The 27051-nt window shown below is 35.6% G+C and overlaps 1 protein-coding gene across 2 annotated transcripts in view; it reads right to left on the bottom strand.

Annotated features, from left to right (window-relative positions):
- Nucleotides 1–8152: 8152 nt before the first annotated feature.
- Nucleotides 8153–27051, bottom strand: part of PRR16 (proline rich 16) — a 163451-nt gene continuing 144552 nt past the window's right edge. For both annotated transcript variants that reach the window (XR_014296564.1, XM_082652087.1), the window contains exon 4: nucleotides 8153–8732. The gene's annotated coding sequence lies outside the window, so the exon portion shown is untranslated. The remainder of the gene's footprint in view (nucleotides 8733–27051) is intronic.

Raw genomic sequence — 27051 nt, 5'->3', positions numbered from 1 at the left:
AGCCTCAACATTAACTGAAACCACACAGCAAGTACCAGTTAACACAGTAGTTTTCAATGTTTTGTAAGCATAATTAAGTATCATGTTTTGCTGATTGAAATATATTTATGTTCTATTCTCATGTTTCCTAAACTAATGCTGACATCTGTACTTTTGGAAAATAATAATTACTACACGAATGGCACATTTCCAGTGAAATATACTATTACCTCCCAAATAATTGAGTAGAATTTCCTGATATGAAAAAGAGCCTTTCCACATACCACTACTACTAATATCAAATAATAATAAAATTTAAAAACCTGTAGCATTTCTAAATGGTGTAACATTGACTGTGTGTCTTCATAAAGAAAAAATGAATCTCAATTTCCACTTTAGAGTGTGCACATGTGCACAGGAAATCACCAACAACAGGTGCTGCATACAGAATTGATTATCAGAGCAAAAAATAAGTAACCTAAACATGCAGACACAAAGAAGTGAATAGTTAAATTGTATAGGGAATTACCAGGAGATACAAGTAGCAATATGTAAAGATCTTCAAGATTTATTCTTGAATAGAACAAATTCAGGTTGTAGAACATTATATAAATTATTATTCATTCATAGAAATCACACACATACCAATATGCATATCAACACAATATTTTTCTATTGGTATAGGTATCATGCCAAAGGTTACAGTGGTTTCCTTTGGAGATGGGGTGGGACGGGCAAATGGGGAGTTTTTCTTATACATATTATTTTTATTTTTATGATAGTGAATTAAACATATATTTTAAAATAAAGTGAAAACTGTGTACTTCCTCATTTCATGCCTGAGTTCCTTTCCCTCAGTTTCTAAGTATTCAAAATTAAAGTGTTAAGAGTGTTTCTTTAAGGCAAATCAAAACCACAATAAGCTACCACCTCACACCAGTCAGAAAGGCTATCATCAAAAAGTCTACAAAAAACAAATGCTGGAGAGGGTGTGGAGAAAATGGAACCCTCCTACACTGCTACTGGAAACGTAAGTTGGTACCGCCACTATGGAAAACAGTATGGAGGTTCCTCAGAAAACTAAAAATACAATTACCATATGATCCAGCAATACCAATCCTGCGCATATACCAGGACAAAACTATAATTCAAAAGGATACATGCACCCCAATGTTCATAGCAGCACTATTCACAACAGCCAAGACACAGAAACAACCTAAATGTCCATCGACAGAAGAACGGATAAAGGAGATGTGGTACATATATACAATGGAATACTACTCAGCCATAAAAAAGAACAAAATAATGCCATTTGCAGCAACATGGATGCAACTGAAGATTATCATACTGAGTGAAGTCAGTCAGAAAGAGAAAGACAAATACCATATGATACCACTTATATGTGGAATGTAAAATATGGCACAAATGAACCTCTCTACAAAACAGAAACAGACTCACAAACATAGAAAGCAGAATTGTGTTTGCCAAGGGAGAGGGGGGAGGGGAGAAGGAGAGGGATGGACTAGGAATTTGGGGTTGGTAGATGCAAACTACTACATTTAGAATGGATAAACAACGAGGGCCTTTTGTATAGCACAGGGAACTATATCCGATCTCTTTGGATAAACCATAACAGAAAAGAATATTGAAAAAGAATATGTATGTATAACTTAGTCACTGTGCTGTACAGCAGAGATTGGCACAGCATGGTAAATCAACTCGACTTCAGTTTAAAAATAGAGTGTTTCTTTAGATTATGGTAAAATATTGCATATTTCCTTCTTGATAATCTTGCAAAGGAATTGTTAACGCACTAAATATTATTCACTTTTGTAGTCTCATTTTCATGTTTCATTAAAAAATTACTCTATATTTTATTGTCATTCAATACAGAAACAAAAAGTTATTCAGAAAAATATATCAGGTTAGCAAATTGCTGATTCAATCTGTACATTAGGTAATAAAGAATAAACACTTTTGAAATATTTAAATACTTCCCTAGAAAAACTGAAGGGAGCTTACAGAACATATGTCTCCATGCTGTGCTTGGTTAAATTCATGGATTAGTTTTATTTTATGATTAAAAAGACTGAAGTAACTTGAAAAGTGTGGACTACCCTTTCTCTGATAGATGACACTGCATGCCACAATATGCTCTATTTTTCACCTCTAAATTTTAAATAATCTCAAACACATTTAGCTGTTACTGTACGTATTTGAATTGGCACAGGGCCAAAGAACGTCTCTGACTGGTTAGGCAAATGCACACATCTGTGGGGACCTGCATTTTCCATGGGAACCCATAAATCTACTTGCTTACATATTTCCTTTTTAATTTTATGGTGTATTGGTTTCCTCTATCAAAGCCTCTGAAATACCTGGATTTTGTCACCACAACCAGTGAACAAACATCTTTTTAGCTATGATCAAACCAAAAAAAAAAAAAAGAAGTAAGAAATGTTTTCTTAGAATGAACATAAAATGAGCTCCCAAACTTAGGTACCTATTAAGTAAAAAGATGTTGGACAATTCCAATACTCCTTTTTCCCCCAAAACAACTGATAAAACACTCCATTAAGGTGTGCACAAATGAGTTACTGAAATATTGTATTTACCAACACATTAGAATATCACAGCGATGAAGTGTGAAAGCCCAAGGGTCAAAATGTCCTGTGAAAATCTCTTATATCATCTGTACATGCACAGTGCCTTCTGGACCAGAATCACAGTCAGTGTGATGAGATGTTCACAACAGGAGACACATAGAGGTTTTCCATGTCATTACTAATGTTGGGTATATGTTCATGGAAAGGGATAGACATGAGTATAGTAGAATCCATAAAAATTAAATGTTGACAGGATATGACTCCACTGTGTTATTTTGCTCCCAAAGATATGAGTTGAAAATCTTATTCCCTAAGGTTTGCACATAATTTAGTGTCTAAAATCTCCAACAAAAAACTCCTGGCACGATGAATCGGTGCTACATTTTTCAAGTCTTGTGGCAGAATTAGATAGTTTTGTACAACATCATTCATTCTCCCTAGCCTCTGTAGTGTCAGAATACCAAGTTTATTTAAGGTGTCAATGTACCCAGCCCAGGCACTATATTCCTTAGTCCTCCTTATGCTGGTGTGGTCAGCTTGAACAACAAATATACTAAAATATCGTGTGAACATGTTTTAGCAAGTTTCCTTAAAAAGGAGGAAGTGAGCTGTTTCTTAATCATGTGGCCTGGAATATGAATGTAATGCCTGGAGTTCTGGTAACTGTTTTGCAGCACAAGGACAAAGGTCATATTCTAAGGATGTCAGAGCAACGAATTTTAAAAAGCCTGGATCCCTTTTGATTTTAGAGAGTTGTCAGGTCTGACACATATAGGCAAACCTAGTTTTATAGAAATTGGTGTCAACATATTTCTAAATGTCTGTTGTTAGTCTACCTGTAGTTGCTCAAGTCTTTATGAATTCACAGGTGTCTAGTTAAGCATTTTTTTATACCTTCATTGAGAAGTATACCTTATATAAACAAAAAATGTTCCCAGTGTCATTCTTAATTTTTTATTTATAATTCCGCTCTCTTTGATATTCATCTTGAACCCCTTTTTCTTATGGTTTGCATTCAATCAGATATACTTTAACCCATTGTTTTATTATGTAACTGTCTGCATTATTTTGTTTGGAAGTAGAAGTAAAACCTTTGTGTGGCAGGGAAGGAGTGGGATCAGCCTGGGTCTTTTCAGAAATTAAACCCACATTTGTTATATCAGATAGACTTGCTATTACCTCTGTTATTTCTGTATACTTACTACTTTTACCTTTCATGGATGCTTGTTCTCTGTTTTACTAGGTAAGATCTGGCTTCCATCTCACCAGTTTTCTATGTGGTATGCTTTTTACTCTCATTGCTTCAAGCTAATTAGGTTTGTTTTCAGGTGGTCTGACATCCTATTTTCTTTCCTTTTTGCACTGCTTTTCACATGATTTTGCCCCGTTTATCAACTAGTTACCTTTCAGATCTCAGCCAAAGTTTACTTCCCTCACTGAGATCCACTGGATATAGGGTCTGGGCATACCATATAACTTTCTTCATAGAATTTAGTACAGTTGTATTTTTTGTTAACTGGTGAAATTACATGTTTAATGTATTTCTCTCCAACTAGATTATAAAGTCCATCAGAATAGGATCTGTAACCTGTTTCTTCCTACTGCCCAAGACAGTTCATGTTCCAGAGTGGGCACTCAGTAAATAAAGAGAATTATCTTACCCATGTCAATAAACCTGATAATTTCGTGAATTGGGGCCAGCAAGGAGAGAGGTGCATGTAAATAACACACCTGTATTCTAAAATCAAATGTAAGAAAGCAGAGATTAACTTCACTGGCATTCTAAGTTCTAAAAATATGTATAAGTATAATAGTACTTCTCAATGGGAACTGAATATTGTTTAATAGATTTTGCAAAAGTAATACTGAATTATGAAGATAGCAAAGCTATCCTCTTAAAGAGGATGAAAGAAGATCCAGTGATGGACAAGTGAAATTACTCGAAAAGTAAATGTAGTTAAAGTGGAAGAGAATAAATAAACTAAATCCAAGGAAAATTTTAGACTTTTTTTCTGGTCTGTGCCCCACCTTCCCTAGCCTCACTCCAACTCCCTTTATAAATTACTACGAGTTACCCTGCTGAATAGCAGGCCTGATAATGTCACAACTTTGCAAAATCTTTTGGACACTCTCCACAGACTACAGTAGATATAGTACTGCTTATTGCTAAGAATACTCATAAAATGAAGAACTGTAATTTTTTTATCATTTATTCTTGATGGATTTTGTTGTTAGATGTTTGGAGAACAGTTGACTTTCCTGTTTATGAACTTAAATAATTCACAGCTTGAAGCAATCAGCATGGGTTTTAAAAGAATCTAAATGAGTCCAGGTATCCATACTTCAATGCCTCACATCCCACCGGAACCTGCAAGTTGATTCCTAGCTGAGTTATTTTCATGTACAATGTCTTAATTTTAATGGGTTCAAATCATGCGTAACAAACTAATTTTCTTCATCACGTTACAGGATACTCTAAGTACTACCAAGAGAGATTGCAGAGAGTAAATCAGTTTAAGTGTGAAGAACAATATAATGGGAATTTGGTTTCAGATCATAGTTTGGGAATAAACCTAAAGACCTATTTTAATTTGTTGAACATAATTTGTTTGTGGGGTTTCCAGTATAAGATGGTGACTTAGGAGGATCTTGGACTCATCTCTTTCCACAAACACACCGAATCTGTAGCTACATATTGAAAAATTTCCTCTGAAGAAAACCTAAAAACCGAGCAACTCATTTGCACCAGGCTAATGAGAGGGAGCCCACAGTGAAGCGGGTGGGAGAGGAGGGAACACAGTGTTCACCATAAACCCCACATGCAGTGCAGAGACCCACAGTCTGGAAGCAACTCAACCATGAGCTCCCTGAGGAGCAAAGGGTTTGAACCCCACATTGAGCACCTCAACTTTTAAGACTTGTGCCTGAGAAACGAGGCCCCAAAACATCTAGCTTTGAAAACGATGACCGCGAGACCCACAAACTGAGGAACGCTCTTAAAGGGCTGACTCACCTGCCCCAGGGCGCCCAACGCAGAGGCAGCCGATCCAGAAGCTCGGAGACTTTTAAGTGAATGAGGCTTAAAGCATCGGCCTAGGGAGCAGGCATCTAAATTCACATCCCGGCCCGCTGCCAGGCGCCATCTGCGTTGGTTTTTTCCCCCAGCAGGAGCCACTTATATGCTCCGCCCCTGGCTCCTTTTAACCGGCAGACTCCATCTTTTTTTTTTTCTCCCCAATTCTAAGCCTTTTTTTCCTTTCTTTTCTGCCTGTGGGCGCCGTCTATACACTGCGCCTCTGCCTCCCTCCAGAGCACCAGTATCTCTCTGAGGAGAGGTTTTACACGTCTAGTGCCCTCGGTTTGGGGGGCTGCTGCTCAGGGAACGCCCCTTAATTGCCTGGCTCTGGAGGCTGGGGGACTTGTGATCCTGGGCCCTATGGGACTGTAACAATCAGAGAGTCATTTCTTGTCAGACCTCACCCCTAGGGCACTGCACAAAGACCAGACTGAAACACACCCCCAGTCTTTCTGAGAAAGGGGCCTACTTACTTGTCCTGGAGCTTCGGCTTGAGGTGCAGGCTTCTGGTCCGGCACACAGTTTAGGGGTCTAGGAAGGGCCTGGGGGTAGGTGGGTGGGTATAGAGGCTGGTACTTGCAGCCTTTTCTCTTTCCTTCCCCCTCACTCCATCTCACTGGTGTGTCCCAGAAAGGAGTTTATTGTCTCCTTGTCTGACAACCCAATGTTTGCGGCTGCTGCCAGGGAACACTTCTACATTGCCTGGCTCTGGTGGCCAGTAGGGCTTGTGCTTATGGGTCCCACAGGACTTGAACCAAGGGAGAACAAGTCCTTAAAGGGCTACTCCCCCCCCTCCAACCCCGGCACAGCAAGAGGAAACAGACCCAGGAGATCAGTCTTTCTATGAAAGAAACCTGTTAACTGATTAGCATAGCTGCAGCCTGAGGGTCTCTAATTAAAACACTCATCAAAAGGCTGAGTGCATCTTTTCCAAAGACCTCAGAGGGCTGGCACTATCTTCCTGCTCTCCCCTGGCCACACTCCAGAGCATCACAAACATAACTATAGTTAATACTACTCTATTGCATATTTGAAAGTTGCTAGGAGAAGGGGTATTGAAAGTTCTCATCACAAGAAAAAAAATGTGTAACTGTGTTTGCTGACAAATGTGACCTGGACTTATCGTGGTAACTATTTTGCAATATATACAAATATCAAGTCATTACATTTGTACATCTGAAATTAACATAATGGTGTCAATTATACTCCAGTTAAGAAAAGCATAATTTGTTGGAGCTGGGCACTACTTACTGGTGGTAGCAATGACCATAAATACAGGCTCCAGCTGATGAGTCTCAAGTAAGGGTGAGAACTTTGTGGGCACTCAATAAGCCCTTGTTGACTGAGAATTCTGTTTTTGCTCCAGTAGGATTGCCTAGTCTTTTTTATATACACTGATGGAAGTTCTCAGCAGATCTCTGGGTGAGACTGAAGACTCATTAGGTATGATTAATGGCCTAAAAAAAAAAAATCTAATCTTTATCTTTTAGAGCAGATTTCCAAGAAGGAAACTTAGAGGAAATTCTTATTGATATAATACTCAAATTTTCTGTTTTGAATGTCCCCAATATATTAAAACTAACTGCAGATACTTAGCATAACTAGAATATTAAAATAACTCTTGACAAGAAGGTTCTAGTGAAAAATATATCACTTCTTCTTCAGAGTTTAAGGAATAGAAAGCACAATTTTATACCACAAAAATATTTGAAATTCAGTCTTCCATTAGTTCTGAATTAGTATGATAAAAGGTTGCCAATGACCAAAGAAAATGTCTTCCAGATAATGAAAACCAAATCAAATAAGCAACTACAAATAATACAAACAACACATTTATTTAGAAAAATAAACTGAAAATGCTGTTTGTCTAGTACATTTTCCCATGAAGCATAGATAAATGGCTATAAAAATCTCTTATGTCAAATACAAATTACAAATGGTTTTGTTAATTAAGAGAACAAATAGATGTTCAACACAGATGTTTAGTGTACAGTTCACTGTATTTGACTTCTTGGCTGTTAATGATATAAAATGATCCTCACTAAAAAAACCTTTTGATCCCTTTTTCATTCATTTGACCACACTGATTTTTTTTCATTATTATTTTGTAGTTGTTCTTTAATCTGAGACAAGTCCATTTTTTATTAGATAACTGATTTTTTATAGAAGAAAGAGAAATCAATGACTGGAGAATTCTTAAATGTTTCCTTTTTTGGACTCCTGCAAGAAACTTTGTTGTGGTCTCAAAACTCATGGGACCATCTGTGCAAATAACAGCACACAGCATTACCCTGAATGGAAGTGACAGTGCAAATAGTAGAAGTTCATTGAGAAGTAATCAGCAAGAACTGACCCCTCCTCTCTCAACCAATATGGGGTGAAGGATTGAATGCAGAAAATTTTCAAGCAATTGACAATACTCTTATTCCGTTATGGCTTTGAATGTGTACAGAAGATGGCAAACGTCCTCTTTGCAAACAGCAACATTCTGTTCTAATACTGTTCATTGCTGCAGTGTTCCTTCATTTGTTCAGTTTTGTTTATTTGTTTTGTTTTTGTCTACATATTTTGAAATGCTGAGTAGTTCTGGCTACAGATACCTATTTCTATACTTCCACCTTCCCAAATGATAAATTATAATTTACTGGCTGAATTACTGAATATAAATTTTTTGGTGTTCACATCTGGGACTAATTTCAATGGTAAAATAAGATGGATTTTTTTGTTTGCTTTTTGGTTTTTTGTAGGTTTGCTTCTTTAGTCCTTTTCATCTTTTTTTTTTTTTTTTTTTAATCTTCTTGGTAATATCTGAGTAAAGAGATTTAAGGCTGTGGCTTTTTTTGCCCCCAGGGCTCTGCTCATGGCTGTCAGACTAGAGGCAGATGGTTTTATGTAGACCATATCAGTGATCATTTGTGCTCCAAGTTGAGGGGTTTGCTGCTCCAAGATGGACAGATTTCTGGTTACTTCAAAATTAGATCTGGCCTCAAGAAGTCATAATGATGAATCTGAAGTGACAAAAATGAACTGACATGCCTCCAAATAAAGGTATTCCTTCCAACCTGAAGGAGCTGTTAGAAAAAAGAAAACAAAAGACAAAATATCAGTTTAAACAGCAAGTATAGTTTAACAAAAACACATAAAAACTAAGAATGAAGAAATCATTTGTTAATAGTATGCATAATTTAAAATCCTGTGAATTATCAACAATTTTACTTTAAATATATAAACATATTTTAAACATATATTCCATTTAAATTTTATATATAAAAAAACTTTGATAACTTAGTCATCAAAATTTAGTAGTAGCATGCTTATATTTCAAATGAAAGATCTTCTCTTATCTCTGACAGTTTTTAAAACTTCAGATAAATTTGTCTATTTATAAATATGCCAAGTTTTCAAAATATTTCATAAATTTTGACTATAAACTTTTAAATATTTATCACCCGCAAAAAAGTTATCAAGAAATCACAATTATTAAGGTAGACCCTTCATTTTAAAAACAAAGGAAAAGTATTTTCAAAACATTTTACCTAATGTAATGTTTCATTGCAATTTATATAGTCTACATGTATTATCAAATTGCCAAAAAGACACCATTTTCCATGATGCAGCAAAAGTGCCCGAGAATTAGTCTTCTTTTACTTTATGCTTATCTGCAATACTTTCAAATTAGCACCTTAAAATAACTTATATCCACATTTGTAATTAATGAATACATTTTTCTGAAAACAATAGGAAATGAAACCTAGCCATAATTTTCACTCTGCCCACCTGACATCAAACATGCTTAGCACAAGTCAGCTCTACCCACCACCAGTCCCTCCCATCAGAAACTTACACAAGCCTCTTAGATAGCCTCATCCACCAGAGGGCAGACAGCAGAAGCAGGAAGAACTACAATCCTGCAGCCTGTGGAACAAAAACCACATTCACAGAAAGATAGACAAGATGAAAAGGCAGAGGGCTATGTACCAGATGAAGAAACAAGATAAAACCACAAAAAGACAACTAAATGAAGTGGAGATAGGTGACCTTTCAGAAAAAGAATTCAGAATAATGACAGTAAAGATGATCCAGGACCTCAGAAAAACAATGGAGGCAAAGATTGAGAAGATGCAAGAAATGTTTAACAAAGACCTAGAAGAATTAAAGAACATACAAACAGAGATGAACAATACAATAACTGAAATGAAAACTACACTAGAAGGAATCAATAGCAGAATAACTGAGGCAGAAGGACGGATGGATAAGTGACCTGGAAGACAGAATGGTGGAATTCACTGCTGTGGAACAGACTAAAGAAAAGAGAATGAGAAAAAATGAAGACAGCCTAAGAGACCTCTGGGACAACATTAAATGCAACAACATCCACATTATAGGGGTCCCAGAAGGAGAAGAGAGAGAGAAAGGACGAGAGAAAATATTTCAGGAGATTATACTTGAAAACTTCCATAACATGGGAAAGGAAATAGCCACCCAAGTCCAGGAAGCACAGAGAGTCCCATACAGGATAAACACAAGGAGAAACACACCCAGACACACAGTAATCAAATTGGCAAAAATTAAAGACAAAGAAAAATTATTGAAAGCAACAAGGGAAAAATGACAAATAACATACAAGGGAACTCCCATAAGGATAACAGCTGATTTCTCAGCAGAAACTCTACAATCCAGAAAGGAGTGGCATGGTATACTTAAAGAGATGAAAGGGAAGAATCTACAACCAAGATTACTCTACCCTGCAAGGATCTCATTCAGATTTGACAGAGAAATCAAAAGCTTTACAGACAAGCAAAAGCTAAGAGAATTCAGCACCACCAAACCAGCTCTACAACAAATGCTAAAAGAACTTCTCTAAGTGGAAGACACAAGAGAAGAAAAGGACCTACAAAAACAAACCCAAAACAATTAAGAAAATGGTCATAGGAACACACATATCGATAATTACCTTAAACGTGAATGGATTAAATGCTCCAACCAAAATATACAGGCTTGCTGAATGGATATAAGAACAAGACCCATATATATGCTGTCTACAAGAGACCCACTTCAGACCTAGGGACACATACAGACTGAAAGTGAGGGGATGGAAAAAGATATTCTATGCCAATGGAAATCAAAAGAAATCCGGAGTAGCAATACTCAGATTAGATAAAATAGACTATTAAAAAAAGAATGACAAGAGACAAGGAAGGACACTACATAATGATCAAGGGATCAGTCCAAGAAGAAGATAAAACAATTATAAATATATATGCACCCAACATAGGAGCACCTCAATACATAAGGCAACTGCTAACAGCTATAAAAGAGGAAATCGACAGTAACACAATAATAGTGGGGGACATTAACACCTCACTTACACCAATGGACAGATCATCCAAAACGAAAATAAATAAGGAAACACAAGCTTTAAATGACACAATAGACCAGATAGATTTAATTGATATTTATAGGACATTCCATCCAAAAACAGCAGATTACACTTTCTTCTCAAGTAAGCATGGAACATTCTCCAGGATAGATCACATCTTGGGTCAGAAATCAAGCCTCAGTAAATTTAAGAAAACTGAAATCATATCAAGCATCTTTTCTGACCATAACGCTATGAGACTAGAAATGAATTACAGGGAAAAAAACGTAAAGAACACGAACACATGGAGGCTAAACAATACATTACTAAATAACCAAGAGATAACTGAGGAAATCAAAGAGGAAATCAAAAAAAACCTAGAGACAGATGACAATGAAAACATGATGATCCAAAACCTATGGGATGCAGCAAAAGCAGTTAAAAGAGGTAGGTTTATAGCAATACAATCCTACCTTAAGAAACAAGAAACATCTCAAATAAACAACCTAACCTTACACCTAAAGCAATTAGAGAAAGAAGAACAAAAAAACCCAAAGTTAGCAGAAAGAAAGAAATCATAAAGATCAGGTCAGAAATAAATGAAAAAGATATGAAATAAACAATAGCAAAGATGAATTAAACTAAAAGCTGGTTCTTTGAGAAGATAAACAAAATTAACAAACCATTAGCCAGACATATCAGGAAAAATAGGGAGAAGTCTCAAATCAATAGAATTAGAAATGAAAAAGGAGAAGTAACAAATGACACTGCAGAAATACAAAGGATCATGAGAGATTACCAGAAGCAACTACATGCCAATAAAATGGACAACCTGGAAAATATGGATAAATTCTTAGAAATGCACAACCTTCCAAGACTGAACCAGGAAGAAATTTAAAAAATGAACAGACCAATCACAAGCACTGAAATTGAAAGTGTGATTAAAAATCTTCCAAGAAACAAAAGCCCAGGACCAGATGGCTTCACAGGCGAATTCTATCAAACATTTAGAGAAGAGTTAACACCCATCCTTCTCAAACTCTTCCATAATATAGCAGAGAGAGGAACACTCCCAAACTCATTCTATGAGGCCACCATCACCCTGATACCAAAACCAGAAAAAGATGTCACAAAGAAAGAAAACTACAGGCCAATATCACTGATGAACATAGATGCAAAAATCCTCAACAAAATACTACCAAACAGAATCCAACAGCACATTAAAAGGATCATACATTTTGATCAAGTGGGGTTTATCCCAGGAAAGCAAGGATTCTTCAACATACGCAAATTAATCAAGGTGATACACCATATTAACAAATTGAAGGAAAAAAAACATATGATCGTCTCAATCAATGCAGAGAAATATTTTGACAAAATTCAACACCCATTTATGATAAAAACCCTCCAGAAAGTACACATAGATGGAACTTTCCTCAACACAATAAAGGCCACATATGACAAGCCCAGAGCCAACATCGTCCTCAATGGTGAAAAACTGAAAACATTTCCACTAAGATCAGGAAAAAGACAAGGTTGCCCACTCTCACCATTATTATTCAACATAGTTTTGGAAGTTTTAGCCACAGCAATCAGAGAAGAAAAAGAAATAAAATGAATCCAAATCAGAAAAGAAGTATAACTTACTGTTTGCAGATGACATGATAGTATACATAGAGAATCCTAAAGATGTTACCAGAAAACGACTAGAGCTAATCAATGAATTTGGTAAAGTAGCAGGATACAAAATTAATGCCCAGAAACCTCTTACATTCGTATACACTTATGATGAAAAATCTGAAAGTGAAATTAATAAAACACTCCCATTTACCATTGCAACAAAAAGAATAAAATATCTAGGAATAAACCTACCTAAGGAGACAAAAGAACTGTATGCAGAAAATTATAAGACACTGATGAAAGAAATTAAAGATGATACAAATAGATGGAGAGATATACCATGTTCTTGGATTGGAAGAATCAACATTGTGAAAATGACTCTACTACCCATAGCAATCTACAGATTCAATGAAATCCCTATCAACTTACCACTGGCATTTTTCACAGAACTAAAACAAAAATTTTAATAATTTGTGTGAAAACAGAAAAGACCTTAAATAGCCAAAGCAATTCTGAGAAAGAGAAATGGAGCTGGAGGAATCAGGCTCCCTGACTTCAGACTATATTACAAAGCTACAGTAATCAAGACAGTATGGTTCTGGCATAAAAACAGAAAGATAGATCAATGGAACAGGATAGAAAGCCCAGAAATAAACCCACACACATATGGTCACCTTTTCTTTGATAAAGGAGGCAAGAATATACAGTGGAGAAAAGACAGCCTCTTCAGTAAGTGGTGCTGGGAAAACTGGACAGCTACATGCAAAAGAATAAAATTAGAACACTCCCTAACACCATACACAAAAATAAACTCAAAATGGATTAAAGACCTAAATGTAAGGCCAGACACTATCCAACTCTTAGAGGAAAACATAGGCAGAACACTCTATGACATAAATCACAGCAAGATCCTTTTTGACCCACGTCCTAGAGAAATGGAAATAAAAACAAAAATAAACAAATGGGACCTAATGAAACTTCAAAGCTTTTGCACAGCAAATGAAACCATAAACAAGACAAAATCACAACCCTCAGAATGGGAGAAGACATTTGCAAGTGAAGCAACTGACAAAGGATTAATCTCCAAAATTTACAAGCAGCTCATGCAGCTCAGTATCAAAAAAACCAAACAGCACAATCCAAAAATGGGCAGAAGACCTAAATAGACATTTTTCCAAAGAAGATATACCAATTGCCAACAAACACATGAAAGAATGCTCAGCATCATTAATCATTAGAGAAATGCAAATCAAAACTACAATGAGATATCTCACACCAGTCAGAATGGCCATTATAAAAAATCTACAAACAATAAATGCTGGAGATGGTGTGGAGAAAAGGGAACCCTCTTGCCCCGTTGGTGGGAATATAAATTGATACAGCCACTATGGAGAACAGTATGGAGCTTCCTTAAAAAATTACAAATAGAAGTACCATATGACCCAGCAATCCCACTACTGGGCATATACCCTGAGAAAACCGTAATTCAAAAAGAGTCATGTACCACAGTGATCTTTGCAGCACTATTTACAATAGCCAGGACATGGAAGCAACCTAAGTGTCCATCAACAGATGAATGGATAAAGAAGATGTGGCACATATATACAATGGAATATTACTCAGCCATAAAAAGAAACGAAACTGAGTTATTTGTAGTGAGGTGGATGGACCTAGAGTCTGTCATACAGAGTGAAGTATGTCAGAAAGAGAAAAACAAATACCGTATGCTAACACATATATATGGAATCTAAAAAAAAGAAAATGGTCATGAAGAACCTAGGGCCAGACAGGAATAAAGATGCAGACCTACTAGATAATGGACTTGAGGATATGGGGTGGAGTAAGTGTAAGCTGTTACAAAGAGAGTGGCATGTACATATATACACTACCAAATGTAAAATAGAAAGCTAGTGTGAAGCAGCTGCATAGCACAGGGAGATCCGCTTGGTGCTTTGTGACCACCTAGAGGGGTGGGATAAGGAAGGTAGGAGGGAGACAGAAGAGGGAAGAGATATGGGGACATATGTATACGTATAACTGATTCACTTTGTTATAAAGCAGAAACTAACACAACTTTGTAAAGCCATTATACCCCAATAAAGACGTTAAAAAATTGAAAAAAAAATTTAGTAGAACCAAAAAAAATATGATACAAATGAACTTATTTACAAAGCAGAAACAGATTTACAGATATCAAAAACAAACTTGTTACAAAAGGGGAAACGTTGAGGTGAGGGATAAATCAGGAACTTGAGATTAACATACACACACTACTGTATATAAGATAGATAACTAACAATGACCTACTGTATAGCACAGGGAACTCTACTCAATATTCTGTGATAACCTATATGAGAAAAGAATCTGAAAAAGAATGAATATATGTATATGTATAAGTGAATCACTTTGCTGTACACCTGAAACTAACACAATATTTCAAATCAACCATACTCCAGTAAAATTTTTTTGAAAATGGAATAGACATTAGTATGTACCTCCTAGAATTGATGAAGAAAATAAATGAGAACATAGTTAAAAATGATTTTAAAATGTTTACATATTTCCTTTTTACAAAGAGAGTCATTGAACCAACACATTTTTGGAATAGATAATTCCACAGGAGAACTGCCATCATTATGTGCCCCATCTCCCACTGGCGGAGGACGCCACAGTAGTGGATTCATCAGGAAATAAAACCAGAGTCAAAATAAGTTCCTTGCTCTCTTCCTTTATTAACAATATCAGCATTGGCCATTTTGGTAACCAAAGCGTTATACTTTCTAATATGTAATTACTTTAGGACAACAAATTGCATGGTAAAAAATACAGAAGTGTAAACAAATGCTAAAAGAACCAATTTAGAAAAAGTCAGCAGGATACAGTCTTTTTCTATGAACATAGAAAAGCACACTAAATGAGGATATTCACTTCATAATCTGAGGAAGTGGGGGGGGGTGGATTCAACTATGAAACGTGGATGTTTACTTACCCTGGCTCCCCTTAGTCTTCACTAATGGTGTTCAGAGGATAGTTTTGTTTTTGTGTTTTTGTTTTATTTTGTTTCTGAAAAATCTCTGCTTTCATAATGTTTTCATTAGCCTAGGCTAAACAGCAATTTTACTCATGCTAATGATTGTGAATTGTTTTCTCTAAAGCCAAAAGTATTTTAAAACCCCCTTCTTCCTAAATCCCTTTTCTCCTGCCCCTCCTTTGAATTTCCTTTTTTATTCACTGACATGCTGCTTGGGGAAACAGTTGCAGCCAGATTGGAGAGCACTGTGAAATGAATGGCTGTGATATTTATCCCTCCTTTTGGCAAAACTCCTTTTTGTAACTGCATTAAAGCCTGCAGAATCTAATGTTAACACATGCACATTTTACTGAGTTCCACTGGAAATGAGGCATGCTGGAAAAATAGCATGATTTTTTCATGGTGGAACGAAACTATCTTCAATCAAAACAAAATTAAAATGCTAACATTGCTCCCTCCTCCTTGCTTAAACATTCTGTCAAATCACATTCATTTTAGGTTTTTAATTTATTACATGAAACAAGTGATGCCAATACTTCCCCCTCTAATATCCACTGATGTTTTTCAACAATTAAATTGTCTAGACAAGTAATAAAATGTTGCTCTTATCTTTATGGAATGACATTTCTTTCTTCTGGCTTTTAAATAAATGATAGGATGCCTTCTGTGAACCAGTAAGTGGGAGTTTATGGGTTGCATTTTTATTAACCTAATATAATCAGTTAACTAGTCTTCTTTCCCCAAGCAAAGGTAGGGTTAGAAGTCAAGGACAGGGAGGTTAGACATTACAAATCTGCTGAATAAAGCAATTTTATAGTCCTTTTAAGTCTGAAAAGGAAATCAGAAGTCTCTTGAGTTATTAACATCTCTGAAGTTACTAGACTATGAAAAACCTCTAGTTGCCCATGCCCACGGATTATTTCTAGTTTCCATTTCCTTTTTTAAAACATGGTACTCAAAAGGAATTAGAAGTAAAGCAAAATAAAATATATTCTACTTAAATGTTATTTTTCTTCTTCCAAAATGCTTTGCTTTTTAGGCACACATGACTGAATAATATAAGCTCAAGGATGGGAAAAACGTCTTGCATCAATTACAATAAAATGCTATTTCTGGAAAGTCTTTGTAAAATGCAGCATATGGATGGTCTCCTAAAATTGTTCTGTTTAACTTGAAAGGAGTAACACAATGTTACAAGTTTAATTGGCAGGTGTCTAGGATATTTCTTACTTAACCTGAGAAACGGTCAATTTCCTATCACCTTTGCTTCAATCTTGCCACAATTGTGAACTAGAAAATATGAGTATCCGTATGTATACACCCACATTACCAAGAGAAAACAGATGATTCTTTGTAAATTAGACAAGTAACTGAATAATAAGCAGTCTTCACTGCTGTTAAACTTGGAATTAATCGGAAAGAGGTCCCAGGTACCCTAACAATATTTGCCATGATACTTCGCAAATGCAATTCAATGACATAGTCCTTCAACTCCAAAAGAAGTAAACTATACTATAAAAGTACCACTATTGTATTATATTCAGAATTCAGTAACTCCTTCAATAATGGCTAAACCAAAGATAGTCTCAGTGTTTGGCTCTCAAGGCACTTTTTGTTCAGGTGATATCTAATATATTTTACTTTAATATTCCCTCTTTTACTTCAGGAAAAATGTACGAACAATATGTATGATTTCTACATTTTCAATTCTGCATTATCAGTGGACTTCTAAATTTAATAGAGCCCCAAAAGCCAGTGTGCTTCTGGATAAACTGGATCCAGGGGGGTATAATCTTAAAAAGGCATCATGGTATGTACAATAAAAACCTAGAGGCTTGGGGCCATTTAGTGTGAATAAAAACAGCCATGTATATTTCAAGAGCCTCCAGGTTCATCTCTATTAAAATATATGCAATGTTTCATATGCTTGGCAGAAGTAACATTCTGGTCCAGATAATTATTTCTTAACGGACCAGGGACTGTGCTGTGCATTGTAAGCTATTCAGCATCATCCCTGGACTCAGGGTCATTCAGTGTCTTAAATGAAAAGTTGAATGGTGTTACTTTGTTCATTCATTCGCCTTAAAACTTGTGAACTCCTACCCTTCTGCAATTATCTGCAATTCAGCTACTGTATATTCCTTCAATAACAGCAATAAGAATTGTGGTTAAAGAAATAGAGAGAGTAACACTTGTTCTATGCAAGAACAATGTTCTATACTCCTAATAATAGTATTTTAGAAAGCTAAAGTGCAGGTTACAATTTTTAAGAGCTGATAGCAAAATTTTCATTTCATTCGCTGCATGAATTCATCATCTCTCTATTATTTAGCTTGGCCAACAAAGACAATGTTTGCCCGTGATGGTCCAGTACCGAGCAAAGTCTTAAATTTACATAGTGTTGTCAATCTCATTACAGAAACATTTACTGGAAATGTTCATAGGTACATGAACTGCTCAAGGTGCTTGGAAAACAAAGGTGATAAGATATTAAATGAAGTGCCAAATGATTTTTGAACAGAAATTAGAGAAAATAACCTCTGCCTGAGAGAACTGGAAAAGACTTTGAAGCCAGCTTCCTTATGAAAGATGAATAAGATTTCAACAAGAGAGGGAACATTATTTAAGCAAAGCAGAGCAGAGTCAGAAAAGCATATATCCAGGGATGGTGAGAAATCAATGCAGTTAGAGCCTAGCCTCCAGAGAGGGTAGCAGTAGCAGGAGACAAGGCCAGAAAGGGGGGCGTTAGCATGGAGGTAACAGGGAGACCTTCAATGTTTTTAACTGAAATGTGACCTGGTCATATTCACAGTTTAGAAAGATGGCTTAGAAAGATGGCTCTGCAGCTGTATGAAGAATGAAATGGAGTAGAGAGGACCTGAAATCAGGGATAGCAGTTAGCAGTCTATAAAGGCAATATTTAATTGAAAGAGAGTGAGATATTGAGCTGAAAAAAATAGCATGAGGGATTGAGAAAAGGGAAGGGACTCAAACAAAATTTAGGATGTAGAATGAATAGAACTGCAAAATAATTGGAGTTGAAAGGGAAGAGATGAGGGAGATTTTCCTTTATTGTTTCTGGTGTGGTGACTTGGATGGATAGTAATATCATTTCCTGAGACAGGACAAGAGACAAGGAACAGATCTTAAGGAAATACATTATTAACTGTAGAGGGTATACTATCATCCTAAACACCAAAGCAATGTGTATCACAAAGGATATTTAACATATTCAAGTGTAAATTATAGAAATGTTGGTTAAAGTGGGAAATCTGGTTTCTTAAATCACAAGCTCTCCAAAAGAAACTTTGCTTTGTCGATACTATTTCTATTAATTAAAGAGGATTCAATTGGGAATCTTTAAATTTCATTTCCATGAATGTCATGTCTTAATACAGTAAGGTTAGAGAATGTGCTGAGAAACAGTGCTTGAAAGAGCAGCTTGGCCCACTGGAGGGAAGAACACTGCTGATTAATACACTAGAATTCTTTGGCATTCTAAATAAATTTAGTGGCTGGCTTTGTCAGGTCATAAATCCCTTAGACAATTAGATAAATGGTATGGGCTTACCCCTTCAAAATATGCAGATGTACACCTACATAATATTTTGTTTATGATTTCAAGATTCATAGACACTCTTGCATTGCATGGAATTCAGCTTAAGAGCTCTTGAATTAGAGTTGTACAAATTTAATTATAGTAGGTGTTATTTTTTGAAAAATCAAATATATATTTTGAGGTATATCATTGGCACTAATAGGGAGTATTCTTCATTCTAAATAAACTCATATAGTTCAGGGTTGTACAACTCAGTACTATTGACATTTGGGCTGGATAATTCTTTGTTGGGGACAGGGAAGGGGAAACTGGCAGGTGCATTGTAGAATGGTTAACATCACCTTGGCCTCTACCGACTAAGTGCCATTAGCAACCCCTAGTTCTGACAACCACAAATGACTTCAGACATTGTCAAATGTCTACTGGGAGGCACATTTTCTCCATTTGAGAACCATAGAAATAGATAATGACTTTTATAAAACTCCCACCTAAGAAATAAAGTTCGGTGCAGTCTGCCCTCTGTATCGGCAGGTTCTGCATTCTCTGATTCAACTAACCTCAGATTGGAAAAAAAAAAAAATTCAAGAAAACTCCAAACCTTGAATTTGCCACACATGCAACTACTTACATAGCATTTACATTGTATTAGGTATTCTAAGTAATCTAGAGATGTATTAGGTATTCTAAGTAATCTAGAGTATATGGAAGACATGCCTAGGTTATATGCAAATACTCTGCCATTTTCTATGAGGGTCGTGGACCTCCTTGAATTTTGGTATCCTTGGTGGGGGGGGACAGGTGTCCTGGAACCAATCTCCTGCACAGACACTAAAGGATGACTGGATTATCTCTCTGAAGAAAAATATTTTCATGGGAAAATTTTCTAGAACAGAATCAAAAAGTCAGCAACTAAGGCAGGTGTTTACATCTCCTATTTTGGGGGGGATAATTTAATCTTTTCTCCTACATCCCTACTCTTAGTGTAAGAGTGAAAATTATCTACCTTCATAGATGGCTGAGAATTAGACAATAAAGTTATTATATCATAGCAGCTCCTTTTTATCTATTTGTTTTCCTCTTCCTTTTTACAAAATTAACTTTCTCTTTAAGAAATCAAATACTCAAACTTGAGTAAGGAAGAAACTGATATTTTCATAGCAAGAGGAAATGCATCAACTAAAAATAAGTGAAACACTGTAGAACCTAGTTAGTAATTGAATATAGTTCCATGTGCAATATGAACAAGTCTGTGCTCTTATGGAAACTGTTAACTTGATTTAGTACTGTAATGGGAAATCTGTAACTTATGGGCACGGTATGGGATATATTGGCATCAGATACAAAAATCTGCTAATACCCATATAATACAGATACTGAAAATTTAATATAAAGCCTAACTTACCCTTCTCTGCCATTCCTTTTTCCCCAATCTTGCTCTGTAAAACCATGCATTTCGTCTCTTTGTTATCATTCATCTTTCTTCTTATTCTTATTTTCAGTATACTAGACATCTGTATTTACTCTGTGTATTTATTTCCTTGTTTCCTGATATAGTCTCCATTTCATTCTCGGGGCCACTCCCTGCCTAACTCTTAGCCAACCTCTTTCAGGTAGTCTGATACAAACAGCATTTTCCCCTTAAAAATAGAACATATAATTTTTTAGCTAAGCAGTTAGTCATGAAGAATAAATACTATCTTGATGGTATGTGTGACCATCTAACAAAATTGGAAAAGGATGGAAGTGAAAATATTGAGTGGCAGCTTCTGGAAAACTTTTTAAAAGGAAAGTTGCCCCATACTCTTGTAAATGTTTCTCCCTTTCCTCAACCCTTTTGCCTGGAATGTAGATTTGATGGCTGGAGCTCTAGCTGCCAGTTTACACAATTAGTATGAACATGCTATGTCAGAGATGGTCAAAAGGAATACTGAAAGGAAAGAAAACTCAGTCCTTAAGGGCTTTGTAGACATGAGGTGCCAAGTCAGCCCTGACCTGCCTCAAGACTTGTATGTAAGAAACAAAGTTGTATTTTATGTTTTTAAAGCCATTGTGATTTGGGGACTCTGTTTTTCACATAGGAATCTAATCTTAACTGATATGGGTGAGAATCCACTCTGAATGGAGCATGTGATCTAAGTCTAAGTAAAAAAGCTGATCACATTTCTCTGTTTCAGAGGGATATATTCACTATATCAATATCTTGTGTAAAAAGGCATACTTATAGATATCTCAGACCCTAACTTAGCTGGAAAAATTTTGATGAATAAACTATAAAGATGCTGTCATTCTCATAAAACCTCTAAGTATATTCTTGTTAAAATATCAAAATCCATAAGAGCTTGGGGCATAGTAAAACCTTCATGAGATGACTGCATATGATTTCCAGGATGGCAATGAATGATCTCACAGTTACACAATTAAAACAAAAATGTAGGGAACCATGGAAATTTTTTATAGACATTAAAGGCTATAATTAGGATAGTCTGGTGTGAGTTTAACATATTCTTGGAATTGTGATCTGTAGAAAACCATGGTGTCTGGTGCGAATGGCAATATGCATTTTGTGATGAAGCATTATGCACCAGCTAAACAATCTTTACCCAATCATTTCAGCCAGTCCTCCTGGGTCCATTGCACAAATGCCAGAATCACAAGGTCTCTGACCAGTTTGTGAGAAAGGGAATAAAAAAGTTTGTAGTTTATTATGACAAAATAAAAATTACAAATAATACCAGGAAATATTGGGTTCATTAATAGCAATCATCAATTCTCAATCATTAAATGCAATTCACATAGAATTAATTCAGCACTTGAAATACTACTTAAAGTGCATAGGCCTTGTCTTAATAGTATGTTTCATATAATTAACTGAACACAAGAAGCAGAAAGCAGACCACAGTGTGAGTTTTCCCATCTTATTTAAATCTGAAAAGATTTATCCACTTGCTAAATCTCAGAGAGAAGATGTGGCACATATAAGATGTTCTTATGCTTGTTTTTCAATGCTAACATTTTCTTTCATTTTGAAATAATGCATGAAAATTGAAAATCCTTGGAAAGTATGAACAGTATAAAGAAGGGGTAAAATATCACTCCTTCTGACACTCAAAGGCATCTGATATTATAGCTCTGGCATATTTTATTCCAGTTTTTAATTTTTTTCTTAGTTGAACTAATATCCAGTGTAAAATATTTTTGTAACATGGTATCAAAAATCTTTGTAACATTATTTAATGGCTATTTAAGGTAAAGCTATGTTCCCCATTATTTTTAAATTAGGGTATGTAATTCCTTCATATAAAACGTACTAATACTAAAATAAACTCAAAATAGATTACAGACCTAAATATAAGACTGGATACTATAAAACTCCTAGAGGAAATCATAGGCAGATATCTCTTTGACATAAATTGCAACAATATTTCTTTGCATCTATCTCCTAAAGCAAAGAAAACAAAAGCAAAAATAAACAAATGGGACCTAATTAAACTTAAAAGCTTTGTACAGCAAAGGAAACCATCGACAAAACCAAAACACAGCCTGTTGAATGGGAGAAGATATTTGCAAATGACATGACTGATAAGTGGTTAATATCCAATATATGTAAACAGCTCATACAACTCAACATCAAAAAAATAAACAACCTGATTTTAAAAAGGACAAAAGAACTGAAAAGACAGTTTTCCAAAGAGGACATGCAGATGGCCAATAGGCACATGAAAAGATGCTCAACATCACTAATCATCAGGAAAATGCAAATCAAGACCACAATGAGATATCATCTTGCACCTGTCAGAGTGGCTATCATCAAAAAGAACACAAATAACAATTGTTGAAGAGGATGAAGAGAAAAGGGAACCCTCGTACACTGCTGGTGGAAATGTAAATTGGTATAGCCACGGTGGAAAACGGTATGGAGGTTTCTCAAAAAACTAAAAATTGAACTACCATGTGACCCCACAATTCCACTCCTGGGTATATATTTGAAAAAAAGAAAAACACTAATTCAAAATGATACACACACCCCAATGTTCATAGCAGCATTATTTATGATTGCTAAGATATGGAAGCAACCTAAGTGTCCCTCAACAGACAAATGGATGAAGAAGATATGGTATATATATACAACGGAATACTACTCAGCTATAAAAATGAATGAAATTTTGCCATTTTCAGAAATATGGATGGACTTGGAGGGCATTATGCTAACTGAAATACGTCAGACAGAGAAAGACAAATACTGTATGATATCACTTATATGTGTAATCTAAAAAATACAACATACTAGTGAATAAAAAAAAAAAGCAGCAGACTCACAGATACAAAGAATAAACTAGTGGTACCAGTGGGGAGAGGGAAGGGGGAAGGGACAGTATAGGGATAGGGGGAAGAAAAAAGAAGTTATTAAGGGATTGTATGAAACCATGTGTGTGAAAATTTGAAAATTATAAAGCACTGTAGAATTTTTTTAAATATTTTATTCAATTAAAAAAAGTACTAATAAATATCTTGGATATAGGATTTCAAACCAAAGTAAACATTAATAGAGACTTCACAAAGTGTGCTCCCTTGACATTAGTTCAAGGACAAGTTTTGAAAGAATAAAATAAGAAATCTTCTACAAACAAATATGTTTGTGAAATACTGCATACAATTTTTTCCTTACTGTAGCATCCTAAAAAACAATAGCATTGATATTTCAATAATCATGCTTTAAAGAAAACTATTTGGTTTTTCTTTGCATTTCCCCAAATTATTTTATGACAAAAGAGTTTTTGCATATTACTAATTTATATAAGTGTTACACACTCTGGGAAATACTATAATAAATAATTTTTTAAAAAACATGTTAGAGTGAGGCCAAAATTGCTCAGATTTTAAATATCCCAATAAAATTATCTAACCTATACTTCTTAAAATGTTTTTAGAAATAATTAATGTTAATATATATATATATTTTTTTTTTATTTATTTTTTTTTTTGCAGTACACGGGTCTCCCACTGTTGTGGCCTCTCCCGTTGCACAGCACAGGCTCTGGACGTGCAGGCCCAGCAGCCATGGCCCACGGGCCCAGCCACTCTGCGGCATGTGGGATCCTCGCGGGCTGGGGCATGAACCCGTGTCCCCTGCATCGGCAGGCAGACTCTCAACAACTGCACCACCAGGGAAGCCGCTAATGCTAATATTAACAAATACAAACAACACAAAGAAGCAATCAAAAACATTTCCCCAACAGACTCTAAATTCTATCATAAGAAATCACTGTCACTAACATGGGATGAACACTATTCTAGGCATTTCTCAAATCACATATGTAGATAGAAAGAAATACATGTAAGTAGGTAAATTAAATAAATATTAGTGGATAGACTGATAGATAAGTAAATGACATTTAAATTTTACATTATGGTGTATTCTATATTTAAGAGCTATTTTAATAAAATTAATTTATATTTAACAGAAGCAATATAAACTTGGGTGCCCTGAAAATATCAGTAAGATGCAAGTAAATTTTTCTTTAACAGACAAAATATTATTTGATAAATAATCCCTGTAAAAGTCAGGTAAATTTTTGATAAATAGTGAGTTTCACATCATTTTTAAACTACATAATTTAAACTACTTCAGACAATATACTTGTACTTCTAGCAATACAGGATGAAGAAATTAGCTCGCTTAGACTTCGTTCTACTTCCAGTAGAATCAAAAGAGTTGGAATAAATTTTTCTTAAGACCCAGTATGGTTTTTCAGTGTGTGGATTATAATCTTTAGTTCAGGGATGTTTTCCTCTTACATCTTTGAATACTTTTTGTTCTGCATATTCTTCAAAATTCCAGTCATGCTTCATTTTACTTTGACTCTTTCCACATAGAGTCATTTTTATCTTTATTACTTTTTCTTTCTTTTAAGTGATTTTTTTTTTAAAGCCTATACCATACATCTCTGGTTGGGTGTCAATAGTTTTTATTATATTTTTTATAAAATCTTTATTGTGTCACTCTCTTTTTAAAAGAGAGGTCACATTTCTTTGCAATTTCTTTGAACTTGAAGAATTATTTGTCTGAAATCTTGTTTCCCCCCTACAAGTAATTCTTCCATAGTGTATGTTCTTTCAGTATCTTTCTCTCCTTTTGTAGTTTCCATTCTTAAGGTCATGTATTTTATGTCCCTGCTTATGAGTTATCTTCAAACCATGACAGCCTGTACACTGCATACTGTCAAATGGACAGATAATGGAACAAGAAAGGGAATGAGCTCCAACTCTGATTTATATTGTTTTGAGTGCCCTCTTCCTAAGTTGGCTGTTTCCTTTGGGCACAAGCCCACCCCCACCTTCACTCCCCCAAGCATCAGCATTTAAGCAGTGGTAGGTTGGTGTAGCTCATTGATCTGATAATTGCTGCTTCCTTTCCTTCCTTCACCCCTCTTGACATCCAGGATTCTCCTTTGCATTGAAGGTTCAGTTATGGACAATAAAAATGACTTTAGCATGCTTTCTCCTCCAGCATCATACTCACTGCCATGTTGTAAGAATGAATTAGGTTTCCACACAGATGTCTCCTGATTCTGTAGTGGCCTGTCTTAGAGCTCAGATCTCATTCATATCTAAGGGTGATGAGATAAACTGCCATCACTGCGACACTTGCCTTTAGGTATGTGTTGTGCTGTTTTATCTCTCAGGCTATTCTCTGGCTCACACCAGGTAGTGGTCAGAGCTACTGGCAGTGTGTTCAGATTGTTGCTGATGCTTGCATTATTAGTAGTACTGGGTCTCAATAGATTTTGAAGAAGGAAAACAGGTTAAAAAATTCCTTTGTTCTGTCATCCATAACCAGAAAACTGATTCCATGCTTATAATCTTTAAAATATCGCAGGTATATTTATTTAAGGTGTATGCAAGGATAGTTTGGGTATTGGCATAAAGAATTTGTGTCTATTTGCTTATTTTTAACTTAGTCAACAAACATATGTAGTATACTCAATCTGGACCATGAACTATGCAAGCTACCAGAAATACAGAAATGAGTTTTATCTTATGATCAAAGAGTTTACAAATCCAGTACAGTAAATAAGCAGACAAGATGCAGTGTGTGTGTGTGTGTGTGTGTGTGTGTGTGTGTGTGTGTGTGTGTGTTCTATGGCACAAATACAACAATAGGGTTATAGGAACTCAGAGGAGGGAGCAAATGAGTTGTATATCACTGCAAAGAGAAGATGATATCTGAATTGTGGCTTAAAATATTAATAGGAATTTACCAGGCAGAGGTGTGGACAGGGAGAAGTAGTTACTAGAAAACAGTGTCTGCAAAGAAAGGCATGAAGACATAAGACATCTTCATTTGTTTGAGGACAGTGAGTGGCATTTTGTTTCTGGAAGAGTGGGTACATGCAGGAAGGAGAGGAGTGGGTTTGGATATGTAAGCTTGGGGCAAGATTGTTAAGCACATTGAATTTTACCATAGAGAAATTAATAGGGGATGATGGATGACTTAGTTTAGAGATTCTAATGAAATAGGAGATGCAAGGCTCACTTTACATAGCAAGTCTTTTTCAAGCACTAGATGTACTTTGCTAATACTGCAGAGTTTCAGTCTAAGGCATCTTTTGTCATCACAACTTGAACTCTGTCCTCTCAAGCATAGCCACCCATACAGAGCAACTCTATTATGTCTTAAGCTAGTTTTGTTCTCAGATGCCATAATATGAAAGGAGTTCCATTCCATTATTTAATTAGCTTCACTGCAATATATCAATAACTTAGGTATATTCACTCAAGACCACAGTGGTAGGCAAAATGTCTGAGCAGGGGAAGGAACTG

This window comes from Grampus griseus (genome assembly GCF_964374135.1).
Source record: "Grampus griseus genome assembly, chromosome: 3".
Taxonomy (NCBI): Eukaryota; Metazoa; Chordata; class Mammalia; order Artiodactyla; family Delphinidae; genus Grampus; species Grampus griseus.
Note: the sequence above shows the minus strand (reverse complement) of the source record. Positions and strands in the feature narration are given on the sequence as shown.